This window comes from Nematolebias whitei, chromosome 4 (assembly GCF_014905685.2).
Source record: "Nematolebias whitei isolate Nwh7 chromosome 4, NemWhi1, whole genome shotgun sequence".
Classification (NCBI taxonomy): domain Eukaryota; kingdom Metazoa; phylum Chordata; class Actinopteri; order Cyprinodontiformes; family Rivulidae; genus Nematolebias; species Nematolebias whitei.
In genome coordinates, this window is record NC_056501.1 from 3,114,848 (window position 1) to 3,121,310 (window position 6,463).

Genomic DNA, 6,463 nt, shown 5'->3' on the forward strand with positions numbered 1-6,463 from the left:
ACTGTACCCAGGTCTAGGATCCGAGACTGTACCCAGGTCTAGGATCCAAGACTGTACCCAAGTCTAGGATCCGAGACTGTACCCAGGTCTAGGAGAGCCCACACACTCTGGAGCTTTTATTTGGATTAAGCTCAGTCCTTCACTCGTCTGTACCTTTAAAACAACAAACAAACAAACAAACAAACAAACAAACAAACAAGTCATCATGTTTACATCACAGTCTAAAGTAATAAACTCAAAGCAGAACAAATTAAAGTTGCTACTAACATTTTTACTCATTCAAAAAGATTTTCACTAAATGTTATATTTATTTTATTGATCGTTATTTTAGATTTACTTTTATATTTTTGCATTCGGTGTTGTTCACTTTTCTACCGGTTCTGCTTTGACTCCGATCAGTTCCTCTGCTGACTCGTAGTTGTGTCTGTTAACTTCAGCGCCGGAGTCAATCTGGGTTTGACTTGTCCTCAAAGAGGCCTTCCTCAAGAAAGAAATACTTTAAGAGAACAAATGTACAAATGTAGGAAGCTATACCCTAAATATTAACTTGGGTTATGGAATATTTTCAGTACAGACATAAGTATCTCACTGCTTTATTCACATAGAAGATGTTTTTTTTTTGTGGGGGCAGAACACACTCATAGTTCTAGTTCTGACAACGTTACAGTTTTCAAAAATGTTGTAAATTATATGTACATACACGATCTATTTTAAGTCTGCTTTAATAACTGGTTTTACAGCCGGTAATGTCTGTGTGCTTCTGCCATTCTTGGCCTGGCCACTCCTGAAAAAAGTGATTTTTTTAGGTCTCAGTCAGATCCAACTGGTTAAATAAAGGTTTAAAAAATATTAACACTCAGTCTCCTAACAAAAGGAGCCCAGGCTCAACTCAGGACTAGAACCAGGACATTGTTGCTGTGTGTTTACAGTGTGGAGGTTTAGCATGTAGCTAAGCTAACTACAACAGAGCAGTTCCAGCACAAGTACAGTTTTACTGTGACGTTGTTTAACACATTATTAATATATAAGTTTTTGTTTAAGGGAATAAAAGTGATCGGAGCAGATTCTTAACGTTTTCTAAGGCAGATCCTTGTGGCTGATGTTTCCCAACAAGACTCGCCCGACGTTCAGCACTCAGATCCTCCGTTTCAGGTCCTTACATTTCCTGAGTTTTGGAATGAAGTGAAAACTGCTGTTTGCTGAACTGTCTGCCTGGTTTAACATCCTCTAACCCGACATGAAACAACAATGAGATTTACTTAGAAAACAAAATAAAATACTCAATGTAGCCATTGTGTGCCTACTAAAATGGTGGCTAGCAACAAAGTGCCCGGACGCGTTACATCCCATGAGAATACACAAGTATTGTTTAAACCAAATCCTAAAATAGAAAATGAAGTGCACAGTTTCATTCCACCTCATGTGCCACATATGACGCGAATGAAACTAAAGAAACTTAATCTTGAAGTTATGTTTAAAAGTGTAAGTCCTGAGATCAAAAGACTGATTAGCTGAGACAGGATGTTTCTAATGTTGGCACCGTGTAAGCAGATCATAGAAACTTGCTTCAGGACATAAAACTCCAAGAAGAAGAATCAAAAACAACTCAGATGTTCCTCACAGTCCTGCTAGAGAACGCAGAGCAAATGCATGGTCACACTCGTTGATCCTGAGGTCCTCAGGTGCATGCAAAGCAGTGGAAATAAATGATCCGGCATTTAGTTACCTAATGGAAACATACATGACGTTAAAAACATTGGAACGCCTCGTGTGACCAAAGGCTGAAGCAGCATTTCAGGGGTCAAACGTTGAAGCACAAAGACTGGACCCTGCAGTACTGACACACTCTGACAGAGTGAACGTGTCCTGGCTCAGCACTCCTTCTGACCTTGGGACTCATCCCTGCAGATTTAATTCCCAAAAAACTGTTCTAATAGCAGGATGTGCTGGGCTTGGCAACTTCTTGGGCCTGTTATGTATTCCCATCACCTTCATGTACAGTATGTTCAAACAGCCTTTCACTCACTGCCATGTCAGCATCTTCTGTAAGCCCGAAACAAACAGCTGTTTTTTTTATTTTTTTGTACTGAATGACACAACAAAGAGAGTCCTGTCAAACTATTTCCACACAGACTGGAATATTCAGGTCTGTTGTCTCATAATCTCAGAATAAGACATCATACATCAACTATTATGAGAAAATGTTTTAGAAAAATAATACTGTGGTGACATGAATGGTATCTTATTCTAAAAATAAGCTATACTCAGCTGTTTTATAGCAGGTTGTTCATTGGATTATAATTTAATCAAAAATAGTCTTTCTTATGAAAAACAAGTTAAAATTGTTTGCTAAGGCAGCGTTATAAAGATAAGACAAGACAAGACTTTATTGTTCCTGCATATTGTCGTACAAATGTTTATAAATCATTGACAGATTCTGGCAATAAAAATTAAATCTGCCAGTCTTTTGTCAAATTGTGCATTTGGAACATCTGTTTTCAATCAACGTTAATTTTTGTATCTACACAATGTGGAAACAAGACAGAATTACACGTTGATGGTAGAAACTGCAACCTTATGGTGTAAAGCTCAACACAGACGTTATATAATAAATTAACTTGCTTTGGTATGTATACATTTAAGAGCAGAATTTTTAAAAATAATAATTTCTTGAATTCCTCAAAGCCTCATCCATCTGAACGTCTGACAAATACAAAACAAAACCTGGTGTTCTGTCTCTGGTTTCATTTCTAGCTAAGTTTGGTGCTAAACTCGCCCATTTGGTTTCTCTTGTTGTCGTTTTGCCTTCAGCTCGTTGCACGGCGCGGCCCCGTGGTGCCGCAGATCAGTGCTGTTGAAAGGAAGAACGTCCTGAGGGAGTCTCCAGCCTGGAGCTTGAAAACACCAAGTTCACATGTTCTCCACGAGCTTTCCTTTAGGAGGGCTCCTACTCCAGCTTTCCTTCAACCAGCCAAAAACCTGCAAATATGCTGAACTGGACGTTCAAATGGTCACTGGGTGTGAGTGTACTCACTGGTTTTAATAACACTGGAGTGTGTCCGCTCCTTCAAGTGATAAATCATCACAAAGTGTGATGTTTTAACACTTTTCACTTGCAGTGTTAGTTTTGATCTAATAATTGTTGGTATAACTAACTTTGGCTGATCTGTTCTCACGTCTGTTTCTTGGTCTCACAATGGCGCACTTTTTTATTTCATTCTGATTTACTGTTATAGACACCTACTTCACAAATGTGCCAGATTGTATATTTATTTTTTGTGAAAAAAAGAATCTAAAAATCTTCCTTCGACACAAAACGTGTCATTTGACACCGACAGGTTTTGCTGTGGCCCTGTGGCAGACTGGTGACCTGCCCAGAGTTTCCCCCTCCACCCCCGATGAACGACAGATACATCACTTCACTGTGACCTCAAACGAGATCAATCAAATGTAAAGAAACGGAATGTGTGAACAGACTTTTAGCAGTTTTCATCTAGATGACCTAAATACTCGAAACATGCTAAATTTGTTTTGAACAATAATAAATACAAATTTAGGTCACAGACATTTTTTTATTCTTTTCAAGACTTGTGTCTTGAATGTTTGAATATGCAATGGCACAGTGGATCAGCTGGTAGACCTGTCGCCTCTCAGCAAGAAGGTCGCTGGATCAAATCCCTGCAGGGGGTCTTTCTGGGTGGAGTTCTCATGTTCTCTCTGTGCTGCGTGGAGTTTCCTCCCACAGACCAAAAACCTGCACGTTAGACTGACTGGTAACTCTAACTTGTTCCCAGGTGAGAGACAGAGTGAATCCTGTCTTGTTTGTCTCTGTGTGTCCCTGTGATGGACTGGAGACCTGTCCAGGGTGTCCTCCACCTCTCGCACAGTGACTGCTGGACATGGGCACCAGTGTGTTCCTAGTTTTCTTTGCCATGATCATTTCCCCCACAGCTGACGTTCATTCCAATCCTCCACCCAGTCACACCTGCACCTGATTCTGATCACTTCTCATTCAACACCTGCCAGATGTTCTTGATGGAACATTGTGAGAACTTTGGGAATCCAAGTGACAGCCGAAACTGACTCTACGTGGAACTGTGACAAACCTTTTGATATTCTCCTGTGTTTTCAAGTCCTGCTCCTCCGTGTCTCCTCCATGTCTCCTCCGTGTCTCCTCCGTGTCTCCTCAGTGTCTCCTCCATGTCTCCTCCGTGTCTCCTTCATGTCTCCTCGACTACCTCCTCGCTCCTTATGGTCTTGCCCAGACATCATCCTGTTCCTGCAAACATCAAAGCTCAGCCTGCACCAACACAGGACACCACAAACCAGTTACCCTGTCCAGCATCACTCAGATTTCCAGATCCCACCTTCATCTTCTTTGGACTAAGACCTTGTACCCCCCCACCCCCCCTCTCCAACGCAACCTGCAAACCATCAACAGTAAGAAAATGATCAACAAACAATTCATTCAACCTTTATTTTTACAGGTTAATCCCATTGAGCCCCGAGGACTCATTTACAACAGAGACCTGAATTCTCAACTGTCACGTTCTCTGAGATAATCACTCACCTTCTCTCCTTCATCTCCTACAGCAAGAAATCCATCTTCAATCATCTTCATCATTACGTTTTTACTTTGAGTCCATGTCTCATCATTCTGCTAATCTGGGGTCATTAGATCAAACATCATGTTACAGAGACCTGGAAGGGCAGAAGCAGGTAAAGACGCTGGATGGATGTTAGAATATCACACCGCACACAGTTTTAAAATGTGACGATTGAGAAAAGCAACATTTAGATCAAACAAGTTATGTCAGAGGACACACACCAGCTGATACTGAAGAAATACATATCTGTTTTGATGTGTACTGCAGAGACAGCTAAAGGAAGTAACCATAAAAAGTATTCCTTCTGCTGCTAATGGATCACTTGTCAGATCCCTACAGCTTCTGTTTGTTCATCAGAAGCTGAGGATCTGGTTGAAGTGGCCACAGGTGAATCACTCAGAGTTAAAGATGAGGTTCGTGCAGCCCTCAGACTCCATGGGCCTCACACCGTTTCATTTAAAAGGGTGAAATATTTTCATAAACGTGTTCAATTCAATCTCAGTCTTGTGGTTTACTTGTATGAATTGACAGAGCCGGCGGGGGTCATGATTTGAGTATGAGTTTCTCTCATTCCACCCCTAAAAACTCATTTGGACTCCTGAGAGTTGTCTCAGTTAAATTATCTCGCAGGCTGCAGATCCACTGTGGAGCGTGCTGCAAGACAATCAACCCAAATTGCTTTTCAGTCTGGCAGCAGCAGAGTGAATCCATGCATGGCAGAACCTCCAGACAAGGTCAAACAGATGAACGTACAGTACGTGGGGCTGAGGAGCGAGAGCGGTTGAGTGTGCAGTTTGCATTGCCAGGAGGAAGATCAGCAGCAGAGAGCAAAGGCCAACATGCTCCGGACATGGATGCAGTGACGCAGTGCTCCGAGCGAAACCCCCACAAGCATCAAGGAAACAAGAACAAGCATCATAAAGTGCCTGGAATGTGGAAGGAATCAGATTTCTCCAACTTTAGTTCCTTTGGTTCACTGATCGCTGACATTTTTAATTCAATTCAACCTTTATTTATATGGATAAGTCACACGGAGCCTCGAAGACTCTTCTAGTCAGAGTCAGAGATCCTTTATTGTCATTCGCACCTCGTGTGGTACATGTGGTGGAGCGAAATTATGTACACAGGGTCCCAGTTACAACCAACAATAAAATGTGAAAGAAAAACAACGATAACATCTAAGGTATTATAAGACAATTTTACATGTGAGACCTGTTTGGACAAGCAATAATTAAAGCTTTTAAAGACATCTGAAGCTGCCAACAAACAAGCCCCTTCTTACAATAAAGATTTCTTTGTTTCATGTGTTCCTGGAACACTTTGCTCTCAGACTGCAGGTTTACTTGTGGTTCCTAGTGTTTCCAAATGTAGAATGAGATGATGAGCATTCAATTCAGTTCAGTTTATTTCTACAGCTCCAAGTCACAACAGAAGTCATCTCAGGGCTGAACAGAAACAGTCACATACATAAAAAGTCAATTAGTAAAAGTTCTCTGTCTAAGGAAGCAGCAGGTTGTGTTGAATCTTCACTTCGTCACAGTCTCCCATCCTGAGCAAGAACAGAGGAGACAGTGGAAAGAAAAAACTTACTTTCAACAGAAAGAAACTTCCAGAAGAACAAGGTTCAGGACAAGAGGCCATTTGCTCCGACCAGATGGGTTTGAGAGGATAGGAAGGAGAAATGGACAAAGAATAGCAGGTAGGGATGTACTTTCTATAGTTCAGGTGAACTTTCTATAGTCCAGGTGTACTTTCTATAGTCCAGGTGTACTTTCTATAGTCCAGGTGTACTTTAAATAGTTCAGGTGTACTTTCTATAGTCCATCTGTACTTTAAATAGTTCAGGTGTACTTTCT